Source organism: Sinocyclocheilus anshuiensis, unplaced genomic scaffold (assembly GCF_001515605.1).
Source record: "Sinocyclocheilus anshuiensis isolate Anshui unplaced genomic scaffold, SAMN03320099.WGS_v1.1 scaffold2429, whole genome shotgun sequence".
NCBI lineage: Eukaryota > Metazoa > Chordata > Actinopteri > Cypriniformes > Cyprinidae > Sinocyclocheilus > Sinocyclocheilus anshuiensis.
The window spans coordinates 49,138-65,967 of NW_015552716.1; the positions used below are offsets into that span (position 1 = coordinate 49,138).

Genomic DNA, 16,830 nt, shown 5'->3' on the forward strand with positions numbered 1-16,830 from the left:
TTAGTTAAAATGTTCTTGTTCATGTTAATTCACAGAACATTAACAAAGGTTGTCAGATACAACTTTTGATCTTAAAAATGTATTAGTAAATGCTGAGATTAACATTAACTAAGCTTAATAAATGCTGTGGAATATTGTTAATTGTTAGTTCATGTGAACTAATGCAGTTAACTAATGTTAACGAATGAAACCTTATTTTAAAGTGTTACCAGAAAGGTTCCGGAACATGTGTTGATACCCAGGAAATAATGTGTACTTACACTGAAAATACACAAAAACTGACCACTTAAAATAAAGTGTGGAACATGTGTTGATACCCAGGAACTAATGTGTACTTGCACAGAAAATTCACAAAAACTGACCACTTAAAATAAAGTGTGGAACATGTGTTGATACCCAGGAACTAATGTGTACTTGCACAGAAAATTCACAAAAACTGACCACTTAAAATAAAGTGTGGAACATGTGTTGATACCCAGGAACTAATGTGTACTTGCACAGAAAATTCACAAAAACTGACCACTTAAAATAAAGTGTGGAACCTGTGTTGATACCTAGGAACTAACGTGTACTTACACTGAAAATACACAAGAAAACTTGTTTTAATACCTAGAAGTTACATTCAAAATTCACAAAGTCTGTATCTATGAAAGTAAAGTATACATTCTGTTAATCTGCAATTAAAAAGCAATCTGGATCTACATATAATTACCCTAATTGATATTAGAACAAATTAAAATTTTAAATTCTGTTCTGCATGAAAGTACTTAAGAGACAAAATATTTATAAGTTGATATGTTCTTCATGGCTGCAAATTAATGGATTTCGAAATCCTTTCTTATGTCATGAAAGAGTTAAGCAATTACTCCTTGTCTGTTTCATTTGCCTAACCAATGATACCACTGAATACATTTCAAATGCTCTTTCAAGAGCGGAGTGCTTTTGTTGCCTCTGTGCTTGTTAACCTGTGACTTTATGCTTTGCCATGCACGCTCGATGTGCTGTGTATGGCAACCAGTGACTGGATCAACAAAGTTTTCTGAATGGTTGACAGTAAAATACCTGTATCCATGTCTAGGAAGAGCCTGAACATATGCTCTCCAACAGTCACTGAAAACGGTGGATCCTCTTCTCACGTGCCTTCTGATAATGGGTATGAGAGTTTGTCTTGAGCGGTTTTTGACAATCTTCAAAATGGGCAGACGTCTATGGCCCTTCATTTCCAGTATTCCAAAAACCCAGTTGTTTCTTCTCCATGTAGTTCGTAAACGACCACGGTTATACTAGAAGAAAAGAATCAAACTTTAGATACATTGGAGATACCCAAAATGTCACCAAATATTTCATTTTGTAAATAATAGACTGTGATGTTTCAATCCTGCACTTTTATTTCACCCTGTGTGTGTGTGCATATGTGTGTATGTATATATATATATATATATATATATTTACAGTACCAGTCAAAAGTTTTGAAACATTACATACAGTACAAGTCAAAAGTTACTATTTTTAATGTATTTGAAAGAAGTCTCATGCTCATTAAGCCTCCATTTATTAGATTAAAAATACAGAAAAAACAGTAATATTGTGAAATATTATTAATATTATTACCATTATTAAAATAACGGTTTTCTATTTTAATATAATTTAAAATATAATTTATTTGTGTGACAGTAAATCTTAATTTTCAGCATCATTCCTCCAGTCTTCAGTGTCACATGATCCTTCAGAAATCAGTATAATATGCTGATTTATTATCAATGTTGGAAACTGTTGTGCTGCTTGATTTTTTTTTAATAATCTGTGATACTTTGTTCAGGATTCTTTGATGAATAAAAGTTAAAAAAGAACAGCATTTATTTAAAATAGAAATCTTTTGTAACAATATAAATACCATTTAAAATTTTGGGGTCAGTAATTTTTTTTCTCCTTTTTTTTTTTAAATAAATTAATACTTTTATTCAGCAAGGATGTTTTCATTGATAAAAAGTGATAGTAAAGATTTACATTGTTTCCAAACTTTTGACAGGTACTGTATGTACACACACACACACACACACACACACACACACACTCACACACACTTGTTACAATACTGTAACAATTTACAAATGCAAGTTTTTCTAAAGATCCTAACACAATTACTCCTTTGGGATCTCTATAATGACACTTCAGTTGTGACAAATGCATCAATTGAGACTGTGCATATGCTGAAGATGAGTAGCAAATATGGTCAAGACAAAACAGCTCTCGCACAATTTCATCAAGGGGAATAAGATGTTTGATCAGAGCAGCTGAGAAAAACCCTCAATTTACTACAAGAAACCTGCTAGACGAACAGATGGAAAGGAAGGGAAAACATTTCAGCGCAGACTATAAGAAGAAAACTCAAGCATTGACTTCATGTCTGGACACATTGACAAATGCCACTCTTGTCCAAGAGAGCCTAAATGGCTTACTTGAATATGCTAAAAGGAATTTGGATAGACCTTTGAAATTCTGGAAGCATATTTACAAAATTTGACTTTTTGGGGGGTTCAATGATTTTGTATATGGATATTTAGATTAGATTTAGATTAGAACTTTATTTTTCTTTTTTTCTTTTAAATTTGTTCATTGCCCATTTACCTTCCTTTTATGTGCAAACTTTGACTCGTCAATAGAAACAAACTTGCGTCTTGAGTTTCCACCAACTGTAAGACCAGTTCTTCTTCTCAGTCTCTGTAGTACAGCTATGCATATCTAAATAACATAATATAAATATGAATGAATGGCATGCAATGTTTATTTGCATTGTTTTTGTAGTCATTACAAAGAAGTACCTCACCTTCCTAAGGGCATTTGTCATTCGCGACAGAGTTCTTGAACTTCTGGCTATCTGATCCTCTAAACAGGTCAATTTGCCTGAGTTGGAGACCTTGTGCAAATCTGTGGACAACGAGCACAACACTAGTACTGGCTCTGTCTACTCCACAGGCACAACAAACATTATTGTGGTAAATCATTATGAGTAAAGCACTGTACAGATATAAATAAGCCTTTATCTTTTTATAATCACTCACCGGTAAATAAATTTCAACCATTTCACAAGTTGTACTCTACTTTGGCTGAAAAGTTAACCTTTTCTTACTGATGATGAAACTTTGCGATGACTCTTTCTCCTGCACATCCTGAAATAAAACAAAACAAATAAAGTGAAGCATAAACATTCTAACTGCCAATACAATATTTTATATTACATGTGACCCAGAAAAAAATAAAGGAACATGAATGCTAACAGTAAAAATAGATAGTTAACATGCTGTTATGCAACAAAGCAAGAAGCAAGAAGTTATGGTTTACAGTGAATTTAGAACAGCTAATGGGTGCTGTTAGCCACAATGTGGAGTGCCTAAAACCCACTTAGCTGCCATAAATTCACTGTAAACCACGGATTCACAGGGCTTTTTGCTTTTATAAAAAGGCTTGTCCAGTAAAAATACATGTTTTAATAAATAACAGGTGTATGTACAGCATTTTACAATGTCGAACAATCAAGACTGGGACTATCCCTTTTATAATTCTTCATATACAGTTCATATTAATTTAGATTTATGAAAACCAAAGGGCTAATGAAGTTAAATTTTAAAAAAGCTGAACATACAAATTATGTTTCTTTTAATATGCTTAATTTGCTAAACATACATTTACTAGACTGTATTTGTAATGCTTTACATCTCAATATACTTCAAATTCTGGATTTTACCTTTATCTCTTACTATACAATTGATTTTATTTGTAAGATAATTGTATATATTCAGTTAAAATAATAAAGATTATAATGGAAATTATACAAATGCAATGCTTTAAAAATAAACCAAAAATATATAGACGTTCCCATATACATTCATATAAATTTTAACCAAAATCTTGATTTTGGAAACACATTCATGAACCTGTTACAGTCTTACAGTATACAGTGCATGTACATACAGTAACTTTTATTGCTCTACTTACCATATATAGCCATCGTTGCACTTGTGATTGCTAAATTTCATTTTCTTTCCGCAAACGCCGCAGACTGGTGCACTATGAAGCAGTCTCTTCTTGATTAACCATTTTATTAAACTTTTCCGATGAGATCCTCTTCTACATCGATGTAGAATATTATGTATTTGCTCGGATAAATTCATTTCAAACGCATCACTTAATTACCTTTCGTGACCTTCTACCATAAGTGTTTTGTCTTCTGTATTTTTTTTTTATTTTAATAAAGTTGAAACACGGGAGTGAAACATCCAATCAGAGGTCTGCATTTGCCCCGCCAAGACGCGTCACGCACATGTGCAGAGCTGTAGCTGGCTCTGGCGGGCTTTTTTTCTTCTTCTTTTTGAATTTCAACGGCTGACATCAGGTTGAAGGTATGGACGATTAGAATTATAAAAATACTTCTTTATTATTTACTGTAATATAAAAAGTAAATTAATTGAGTCTGACAGGGGTGGGAGATATAGCGGTAGATACGATTAAACAGGTAAAAATGTGAGATTTTGGACTAACGTTATTGTCTCCATCGCGGTTAACATACGCGCTCGCGTCACGTTGCTGTGCGTGTGGTCATGAAAACTTAACGTTTGCACGCGTTTTTAAGCGTTGCAGTTTGAAAACAACTGATTGAAACCATAGACTGTATAAAAACATGGACGTAGTGTCCGTTACGTCACCCGTAGGGTTCCGAAGATAGTTTTTGAAGCTCAAAAGTGGGCGGAGGCGGCCGTCGCCATCTTGGCGATTGAAACACAAACAACAGATTTAACATGATATGTGCGCGCTGTCTCGGTTTCTGTGTGAGAGGAGCGCGCAGGCCGCACATCCACTGCTCCTTGAGCTCTTGAGCATTTTTGCTGCTTTATTGGCCATAAATACACACTTATATGCGTCAAAATGCCCGTCTTGAAAGTATCCTCATAAACACAATCATTTAGATTCATAAATCTAAACAGAATAGAATAATATCTAAACTGAATCATAAAACATGCATGTGTTAACAGTATATTGGTTCCGGACTTCGGTCTTAAAGGGGAAGTTACCTAGTATTGCTCCTCTCTGTCATTCATGTTAATCAAACAGCAGTAAGAGAAAATGTTTCATTGCTCTTGACTAAATCACTTTGTTATCAAAGATTTTTTTATATCATAAAATCCTTATTAAAATTTTAAAAAAAAAACTATATCGTGATTCATATCGTTATTGTGATACAAAAACTCATATTGTGATATAAGATTTTGGTCATATCACCCAACCCTAAAGCATATTGCGTTGAATCAACCGTACAATGACAGACACAAGCAAGAACATTTAGAAAGCCTATCTTTAACCTCTACGTTGATTGATTCCAGAGACGGGATTTTGATTCTCCACATTCCAATGTTGCGAAGGAGGAAGACAAAAAGACCCCGTGCTCTACCTGTTTTAGACAAAAAAGAAAAATATGCATCATCCTGTGGTTAGTATTGACTTAATAATAGCTCGTTAATCATTTCATTCACTCTCCGTTATCAATTGACTTGCTTTGCTACACATTTAGCTACATAGCTACTATTTTCACAGATGAGGAGAATGAGGTCGCCAAGCAGTCTGTGGATCGTGAAAGTAACCCAGTGTAGCGTCTGGACCAATCAAACACACAATTTTTCATTTGATTTAACAAATCAGTTATTCATTAGATTAACAAATCGTCACAGACCCCTCACCCAATAAACTGGGTGCCAGGATGTCTGCGAACGACACCAGGCCCCTGGTCACCATGGCAACCAATGCTGATATCATTGGTTTTATGGCCCAAAGGAATGTGGGTAGAGACACTCACATTTTCCATAGGAAAATCCCAATGCACATTAAAATGGACTTTTCTCTAATTAATTCATAGGAAAACCTTTCTTTGAATGAATACACATATCCTTCATGTCATTGTGTATGTTGTTACTGTCCTTGTATATTGTATACTGTTTTATGCAGGCTTATGATGGAACCACTCGTTCATGTCATCTTACCTATATGTAATCCTACTATGTTTAGTATCTATGAATTCGTCTTCTGATGATCTAAACGAGAGTGTATATTATATGTTGGTACATAGGCAATATATTAGTGTTCTTAGAATCATGAGTAATTTCGATTCAAGTTCCATATGCAAATTACCGTGCTTTCACACAAAGGGTCATAAAACTCCCCAGTATTTCCAAACTCCCGCTTGGGATTTCAGCCTTTCTCATTGGACAAGCCCATCTTGAGAGGCGGGGGTCATAAAACTCCCCAGTATTTCCAAACTCCCGCTTGGGATTTCAGCCTTTCTCATTGGACAAGCCCATCTTGAGGCGTGAATCTTCTCAGACCTTAAAGGCCTCACATCAGTGACCTGCCTCTAGTCTGCGGTTTGGTTGGATTCTGAGAAGATGAAAATGTGAGCTACAACGCTCAAGGACACCCTAAGGCTGCGTTTACACTGCAAGTCTTATTGCACAGATGCGATCTTTTGACCATATCCGATTTTTTGGCCCGTCTGTTTACATTCACTTTAGACACGACTGGTATCCGATATCTGTCTTTTTTGTGCCAGTGTAAACGCAGCCTAAGTTTGTGCCAGGCCTCGGGCCTTGACTTTTCCATTCACCAAGATTCTCTGACTCAAACTGGTTCTTTTTCATCAACCAACTTCAGCAAAGATCACCTTGGACTGCATCAAGCCTTTCTTTCAGACAGACGAGACGTGCAAGTATCAAACTTAGTCTTATTAATTGATAATTGTACAGTAAGAAAGTTATTTCCCTTAACCAGGAAATTAACGTTCTTAGAATTGACAGACAGTTGACCCTAAGAGGTCAAGTAAATACTTACAGCGGATCTACTGTAAATATTTATAATGAATTATAACTAGTTATGATTAATTATTCATATTTCCCCTTGAGCTGATTCGCTACACCAGGTTAGAAATTAATCTTCTGAAATTTATTTTGTACACGCTAACATGCAGTTACATACAGACGTTAGCTTAATGTAATGTAATGTTTAACTTGATGTAACCTATATTAATTATGTGGTGTAACCTTCATAATATATTTAGTTCAGTATTTTAACAATTTTACCATAATATATACTTTTGTATATGGTTATCAGAACTACGTTAATTTTGTTTTACAGATGCCTCGTACCCAGACACTGCACCTGCTGCTAGCTGTGAAAGTGAAAAAGGTGAGATGATTAATGATCTATGTAACTACTACACAATCCTGATGTGATTGTTATATCAAACCTAATTTCGAAAATCGAAAACCAGTCAGTATCTGGTGTGACCACCATTTGCCTCACGCAGTGCAACACATCTCCTTCGCATAGAGTTGATCAGGTTGTTGATTGTGGCCTGTGGAATGTTGGTCCACTCCTCTTCAATGGCTGTGCGAAGTTGCTGGATATGGCTTAGTGTTATGTTAGAATCATTATTATACTCTTATACCTTTTGTTCTTTAATATTTTGAATTGTTTTTAGCTTTATTTTTTGTTTTTCATTTAAATGTTAAGTTTTGAAATTTTGTTGTATGCATTTGTCATTTTTATTTTATTTATTTATTTTTAAAATGTGTATAAGTAGTATTTATAAAGTTTTAGCTTTTAGTTTTGGATCTGTCTTTAGTTGTTTTAATACTACAATTGATTGCTTCTGTTGTCCTCATTTGTAAGTCGCTTTGGATAAAAGTGTCTGCTAAACGACTAAATAAATAAATAAATAAAAATAAAATGAATGCACTTCTTTGAGTGGTTACTTGCAATTAATTACCTTAAAGATAAAGAAAAAATAATAATAATAATTTCCTTAAAAATGCTTTCAAAATACCTTTGTTAGTGTGAGTACTATACAATCCGGCTTAGTACGTTAGTCGTACTCAAGTCGTTTTCATTTATTCAGTATTACTTTTTGACTTTATCTGAAACAATTTTCAGTCTGCTCTCACCTAAGCTTATGCTACTCCTACACAGTGGTGAACAGTAACGGAGTAGTTTTACTTCGTTACTGTACTTAAGTACATTTTTCAAGTATCTGTACTTTACTGGAGTCGTTTTATTTTGAGTAACTTTTACTTTTACTTCACTACATTCCAAAGCATAAGATCGTACTTTTTACTTCACTACATTTCATAAAACATATCGTTACTTTTTTATCGTATACAGTCCATGGCTCTGAAGCAGTGTCTGATTCAAGAACGAACTGATTCTTTTCAATTAACCTTTTAAATCGGTTCGCAAATCTCACCAAACAATTAATTCACGAATTATAATGAACCGATTGCAGCTGTTCTCGAGTCGAAAAACTCACTGATTCAAATGAACCGTTTAGTGCAAGTCTCTAGTGAACGGAATAGGTTGTTTGCAATCACGTGATACGGATGACGCGCGAAATTCAGATGGAGGGCAGGAAATAGAAAAACAGAATGGAAAACATAGAGGAAAGTACGTATTGTAGCAGTTTAGGCACTATTTCTAAAGAAAGGTATAAACAGAAAATCATAAAATATGTTGGACGGGATCCTTATACTATGAAGAGGAGCGAATTTTCTGCTGAACTTAAATATTTGCCTGCCATTGACATCAACAACTACCTCGTACTCCAGACATCCTTCTACACCCAAAAACAGATGAAAGCGTACAAAAGTATGGATGCATATAATTTTTTCGTTAGTGGCTGGGTCAACGACCTTGGTACCAAGGTGCTCCACAATGGCAATCGTTTGGTTTTTGCCCGCGTGAGTAGCATTTCTTTTTTTGTCCTGTCTATTAACCTAGCAACAATCAATAAACGCTGCTGCGCCTCAGGATGTTAGCGTACGGTTGTTTACTTTACTTTATTAGGTTAACCACTCTCAAAGATCCGCCGAAAGTCCTCTAAAGACATGGATTATTGCAAAACAAGACGGAGAAGTACTTGCAGCGCATTGCAATTGCATGGCAGGGTAAGTTATTTACGTACCCCGTATTTTTTGTATAACTGTTAAGTGTAGTGTGTTGTTGCTTGTAGTATCTGTTATTTTAAATATAATAATATGTAAACCTACAATAAAGTAAGGATGCTCCATATTTGCTGCAGCCGAAAATATATGTCTCGCCGCACTGCTCACATGCGCTAATAATAATAGCGTTGTAGGACTATATATTATTTGGATAATTAGTCCCAAAATAGTTATATTTTATTCTGTTGCATAGAACTGAATAAAAATAATACGATGATATTAAATATTAATATATTTTCTGTCCAATTTTATTGTTACTTTCAGTAAAAGTGTGGTTATTTTATTGGCGTGTGTTTTTTAAATTCAGTGACATTAAAATTGAGTTAAAAAGTCTTACAAAATTACTTTATATTATTTAATAAAATAAATAATTATTACAAAGCAGTTTCGGTTTTCAGTCAAGTGCATCCAACATTTTTGGTTTCGGCCCAGAATTTTCATTTCGGTGAATCCCTATAATCTCTTAATATATTATTATATCTTAATGTATCAGCCATTTGTGGTTAATTAAGAAATTCTATTCTATTCTTTTTCAGATTGTCAGAATCCTGTTCTCATGTAGGGGCAGTTCTTTTTTCCGTTGAAGCTGGTGTTAAGATGCGAGATACAGCCTCCTGCACAACGGAAAAGTGCAAGTGGCTGATGCCATCACATGTACAAAAGGTGTATAAATGTAGTACTGTACATATTACTGTTTTGTACCCTACTCTACTATGGGAAATGACAGTAACTGTTAATTTGTAAAACACTTCAGCAGGGAAAGTAAGATCAAACACTGCAACTACAATTCATATGGTTTTGTCTTAGACTAAGACAAACAACACGCATTGTAGTTGCAATGTTATATCTTAAATTTTCCATGTTATGGACCACATTTGTGTGTGTTAGAAATGGTAAGTTACTGTAATTTTCCTTAACTGGGCAGTATGTAATGATCTTTATGCTTTTCAAATTTGACAGATTCCTGCTGCTCCAGTAGCTCTTATAGACTTTTCCTCAGCAAAATCCAAAAAAATAAAAATGGACGATGCCATCGCTGGGAAATCAACAGAACAAGCCAAGGTTGAGAAAACAGTTCAACGTCCAAGAGTAAAGAGAGGGTCAGAAACATATGATAGGTTTTTTGAGTCCTTAAGCAAAAACTGTCTAAGGAGTGCTGCACTGATGGCTAGGGAGAACTACAAGGAATTTGTTCCCAAATCTTGTATGCTGCCTAAAACTGTTCTTGAATACAGAACACCAGAGACTCTGCAGCTACCCCCCAAAGAGCTCGCAGAGCTGTGCCAGGATTTCCAGTTAGAAGAGCTTACCCCTTCTCAGGTACAGGCTGTAGAGAAGGCAACTCGAAGTCAGGGTGCATCCAGGATTTGGTATCGACAAAGAGCTGGACGCATAACTGCCTCTAAGCTTAAACAAGTTCTTCAAACGAACCCTTTGAAAACGTCCAAGAGCTTGATTAAGGCCATATGCTACCCAGAGGCACACAAGTTCACCACAGTCACAACAAGGTATTTAGGGCTTGAATTAGGATAAGACAGAGGTGAGATTTTCTGTTAGATTTTCTACCACAAGGGTCTCCATAAAGGTATGGGCTTGTAAATCAAGGGTAAGGCAGCGGTAGGGTTAAGTATAGGGGTTAGGATAATGGTAAATATTTAAACCATTGAACTGTAATAATGTTGCAAAGTTTCTAAATTCACTAAATATTAAATAACCAATTAATTTGTTGTTGATTGTTTCTGTGTACTTTTTACAGTTACGGATGCAAGCATGAGGCACAAGCCAGAGCAGAGTATGAAAGGTTGATGCGTTTGGAGCATGAGGGCTTCTCTTGTATGGAAGGTGGTCTCTGGCTGAATCCCAAGTGGCCATACATAGGAGCCTCACCTGATGGGATTGTCACATGCAACGGTCATGGAACTGGGATTTGTGAGTTAAAGGTAATATTACAGTTCATTATAAACATGGTAAAAAAAATGTTTGACATGTAAATTCATAATTTCACTTTCCTATGAAGACAGAGAACTGTGGAAAGATATTACAGGGTCTTTTTTTATCCTTTTTGTGCAAGACTTGGTAGTCTAAATGTCACATAAAAAACACTTGACTATTAAGAAATAGTGAAATAAAAAGTCAGACAAAATTAGTCACATCAGTTGTTCACACTTTTATGTAATCGCAATTTAATGAATTTAAGTTAATCCAACTTAAAATAAAAAGTGACCACAACACATTTTCTTTTGTTTATTTGTTAATGTAACTAGACTTGAATTGTCAAGTTCACTTAACTTTTTTCTTTTAATTATGCATGAATTTCATTTACTTCATTTTAAGGCAACGAGTTTCCTCAATTTTTTTAAGTAAAGTCAACTGATCGCTTTTTACAGTGTAGTCAGCATTCTTACAAAGTTTCAAGTTATCTGTTCCAATTTATTTGCAGATTCATATTTTTATACACTACACATTTTATACACCCAGGTGAGTCCAGATAATTAATTATCTATTGTGCAAGCCTAATTCAAAGTTTACATGCATTATTTGTTGTAAGACTATCGTCTGCCTTATACAAATACTGGCAACACTTATTAATACAATTACTTTACCTTGTTGATCATGTAACATCTCTGTGTTGTCCTCTTGCTCGGTGTTCTCAGCTGACTCATGGAGATCCAGCAAGGCCTCTGCAGCTTCTGCGTGTCTACAGTGGGTACGGAAAGTATTCAGACCCCCTTCAATTTTTCACTCTTTGTCTGTCAGTATGGGGTGCTGTGTGTACATTAATGAGGAAAAAAAATTAACTTAAATGATTTTAGCAAATGGCTGCAATATAACAAAGAGTGAAAAATTGAAGGGGGTCTGAATACTTTCCGTACCCACTGTATGTTGATCATCTCTGGACTTCATCCTCTCCGTTTGTTTACGTGATGGTTCTGACATGGGCCTACATTTCTGATAACCGAGGTTAACTGTAGGAGCCCAGTCTACAGACTCAACATCATTTAAAGCACTAGGGCAGCCTAAAGAGAACAACACAGTAGCAATAAGTCTGCCCCCTGCAAAGACTTTGTAGTTAGCTTTGCTAATGTTGCATATTTTTCCAAAGTTTTTTTCAAAAACTCAAAGAAAAGAAAAAAACTATCACTTTAACTTCATGAAGTATGGAAAAACTAACTTTATATAAACAAACATTGCATATTTAAGTTATAATAACTTACCTTTGACAAAGTGGTCACTGCACACACCAGCATTAGCTGACTCCGCTCCTCCCGACCGCAGACGCAGGTTTTCAAGCCACTTTTTCCTACGTTTTTCAGTCAATTCCTTGACATTTCCCCCTTTATGGGCAACAACTTTTGGTACACGATAAAAGCTCTTCGTTTTTTTCTCGGTTTGACCGATTTGAGCATCCATAAACAGTGCAAAACATAGGCATTTTTGAGTTTCTCCTAGTGATTCCTATGGAGAAAAATCACTTCCTGCCCTCCAGCTGCATTTCGTGCCACAGCAGTGACATCATGTGCAAACAACCTATTCACAAGTAAGAACCGGGAGAGGGGGGCGGTTCAAGATGGCGCTCTAGCAACATGTGAGTTGATGTGCTCTGCAAACTCAAATGGTGAAATTGACTTTTAGTGCTGTCAGAATAAGACTATATCACTTTTTTTTTTTTTTTTTTACTTCTAATAGCAAGTTGTAGACAAATGTCCTAGTAAAGAGTGGCACATCTATTTAAGCCCACTGAAATGCTTGAATGCAGACACGAAAAAAAAACCTGAAACATTAAAATAACAGACTAAATAAAATAACTCATGCACGTTCATATTCCCCGCTGCCGTAACGTTTACAGTTTTATTAAAATGCTACTCATTTAGCCCTATGTGACGTCTGTTTTTATATTATCAACAGTATACATTTTTATATTGTTTGGATTAACTAGCCGAGTAGACAGATATGAATGTTTATTCATAACCATACTGAAAATAAGTATTGTTAGCTGATGCTAACTGTCTAGCTAACAAGCTTGTTGGTGCTAAATTGAGGTAATGTTTAGATATAAAGTCCAAATATTTTTATTCAACCACCTAGATAGATTACATCTGGGGGAAAATAAAGGATGTGATGTTCAGAACACGGTAACTACAGTAATTATCAAAGTGGGAAGTGATGACTTCTGGGGTATTTGGCCAGGGGTGTTTTTACACCACAGACTAGAGGGCTGCATTGGGTTTGGGCTCCCGCGGGACCCAACGCAAATCTAGCGGGAGCGGGCGGTTTTACCTTTGCTGTGGGCGGTCAGAATATTTCGCGGGAGACCCGCGGGGAACGGTGGGATTTGGCGTGTAGTAGAAATGGAGTCAACACAAGAAGTTGAGAAGAAAATTAAAGCGGCTGTTTACTTGACAAAAGCAAAGCAAGGCAAGGCAAGTCAGACACAAGAAGTTGAGAAGAAAATTAAAGCAGCTGTTTACTTGACAAAAGCAAAGCAAGGCAAGTCAGACATCTGGAAACAATTCTCAATTGTCACTGAAAAAAATGGGAAAGAGTTAAACTTCGTAAGTTGCGATAAATGTGCAAAAGTGTTCGTTTACAACGGACATAAATCTGGCACCTCTGCCCTGAGGCGACATACCTGCACAGTTCTCTGTGGTCAAAGCAAGCTCTCGTTCCCCCATAAAGCACTTCCTGCTCACGTTAAGCAAGAAACTACAGAAAAATGTGTCGCACTTTGCTGTAAAGACATTAGACCGTATGACTTAGTTGCCGGGAAAGGCTTTGTTGACATAGTTAAGCACTTTGTTAACGTAGCCGCTAAATATGGTACATTTGATGTGAGAGATGCTCAAGTCTGGGACCGCAGTCAGTCAGCAATATACTTTTCCTTCATAGTAATATGGAGTAAGCAAAGCAAGGCCCAGTGATCAAATTAATTTGTTTGTTTAGTAGTCTACGTTTTTAGTATTATTTATTTTATTTTTTGCAATAGCCTGTTAAGCAAGCTATTGTGAATGTGAAATCTGTGAGAGATGTTTTTTAAGCATTCTATTTATTTTATTTATTTCGTTTTGTATTTAATTTGTTAAAATTATATCTAGCCTATTTTCAAAGTTCTCTGTGTTTATTTATTTAATGTTAAAGTTATTTCCTAGTTAATTGTTTGCAGTAGGCCTAGCCTGCGTTTAAAAACTGAGGTGCCGCTAGTTGCTGTTTTGTTTGAACGGTTAATGTTTTATAAGCTAATAAAAAATACCCAATGTTTTTGTCATGTGTGGTGCTTTGGTTTAGCATTGGTTACTTCATCTTATTTAAACGCAATCATGTTTAAAGTCTGTTATTCTGGATGTTAACTTGAACCAATATTTAGTTTGAGTATTTGTGTACATTTTTCACAAGCTCTGTGATAAAGTCCGCGGGAGTGGACACAAACATTGCGGGAGTGGAACACAGGTTGCGGGAGCGGGCGGTCCTGGTCATACATTCAGCGGGAGCGGGCGGGTGCGGGTTTAAGAAAACAGTCCCTCGCAGGGCTCCACAGACGAGGTTTGAGAAGAAAAAAAATCATGAAAATATAATTAATTGCTCCTTAAAATGTTCTTCCTAACTTCAGGCCTTATTCTCATGTCATATATAACTGATGTTCTGCAAAACAACAAGCTTTAAAACACTTTTTTCTTACTGGTGAAAATCAGATGGTCAGATCTGTTTTCTCTCAGGTACTTCACAGTGTAAGCTTCATAGTGAACATTACTACATCACTCTTGTCAACGTAGTCCATATCAACAACAAAAATATATCTTGACTCCATATAGTGGTTATTTTGGGAAAATCCCAGGTATTTTGAGCAGGAGGATTATAAAAAAAATATGTGCTAATATAAAATGTAATTAAGTAGCCTATATAAAATTGCTAAATAAATCTATCAGTACTTTTTTACTTAAGTACATAAAAAATCAAGTACTTTAGTACTGTCACTTGAGTAAAATTGGAAAAAAGGAGTACTTTTACTTTTACTGGAGTAATATTTTATTATACGGATCTGTACTTTTACTCAAGTACTTGATTTGTGTACTTCGTCCACCACTGCTCCTACATCATGTGTCGGGTCAGAGGTCACTCTTCCGCCGGAACTAGACTTGCATTCAGCCATTACCAGAAACCAGTGATTATGGTTTCTAAAGTTATAATTATAACAATATTTTTCTTACAAAAACACATCGCTTCGCTTCAGAAGGCCTTTATTAACCCCTACAGCCGTATGGATTACTACTTTTATGATGGATGGATGCGCTTTTTTGGGCTTCAAAATCTCAGGTACCATTCACTCCCATTATAAAGCTTAGAAGAGCCAGAATATTTTTTAATATAACTCTGTGTTTGGCTGAAAGAAGAAAGTCATATACAACTAGGATGGCTTGAGGGTGAGTAAATCATGGGATAATTAATTTTAATTTTTGGGTGAAATAACCCTTTAAGTGTAATGGATTGTAAGGCCCTCTTTACACCTGGTATTAAGATGTGTTTTGGTCGATCAGATCACAAGTAGACGAGAGAAATACATTCCTGTTTACATCTGGTATTTTAATCTGCCTCTTTTGCCCACTTTCAACCACTTATGTACTGATTTCTTCGAGGGGAGGTTCTATGGGTGGGAAATGTACAGTTTTTTTTTTCTGATCTTTAGCTCTAATGGACAAAATAAGCTCAATTTACATATAAAGCGCTCGGAGACGACGGAAAACATGGAGAGTAGCAGATTTAGTTTCTGCTCTGACAGCAGTAAGACCAGCTGAACACTGTAAGTGTGTTAGAAATCAGGAATGGTGAGAACATTGTGCTTGGTACATTTTTCATCTTCAAACCAAACTTCAGTCTTCAGCTGACAAAGTTTAAATCCCATCTGGCTAGTGCACATAATGTTTACATGTGAGGTCAGTAAGCGGAGAGTAGTTGGTCTTTTGTAGCTGTTCGAACTGTTCGACCACATGAGCGTCTACACTACGAAAGCAATGCCAACATTAAAGGTGACAGCCACCTCTCAGACAAATGAATTTAATGGAAAATCTTTCTTTTAGGCTAAGAAAAGAAAAACAAGAAGAAGAAGAAGAAGGACACTAGTAGTGAGAGTGATGAGTTAAACTCTTCATCGTCTTCCTCCCTCCCTTCATCTTCATCGGAAGATGAAAGATACAGCAAAAAAAAATCAAAAAAGAAGAGAACCCAAAAGAACAGGTCAAGATCTGCATTCTCCAGTTCTACAGTAAGAGGTCAATTTAAAAAACACTTATTAATGTGAATTTTTTCTTGATGAAGATGATTTCGCATGATGTTTTCATATGCAGAGCATGTGTAGGAAGGCTGGGGAAGGCTTATCCATTCCGCTGGCCACGGGCAAAAATGCCGGCAGCAACTAGGGATGCTCCGATCCGCCTTTTTCGCCTCCGATACCGATTCCGATACCTAGGGTTCGGTATTGGCCGATACCAATACCGAACCAATATCAGTGAAGTTTTTTTCCCCCATTTAAATAAATGTAGAATTTATATATCTCTGTGTGTGGAACTGATAATCATTCTTTCACAACCTACTAGATACAGACTGCTTCATTATAAAGAAAAATTAAATAAACAATAAATATGAAAAAATATAGGCCTATGTATATTTATAATCTATGACAAAAATTTATCATAAACTAGGTTAGTAGATAATTTGGCAGCAAAATTTATTCTAGAAAAATCAGTGCACAATCATTTTAGAAATCCAAACATTTAGTGAAAAAACAATATTTTGTGGG

The 16,830-nt window shown here is 35.7% G+C and overlaps 1 pseudogene; it reads right to left on the minus strand.

The window, feature by feature from the left end:
* Positions 1-815: 815 nt before the first annotated feature.
* Positions 816-4,172, minus strand: LOC107667794 (uncharacterized; annotated as a pseudogene).
* Positions 4,173-16,830: the final 12,658 nt, after the last annotated feature.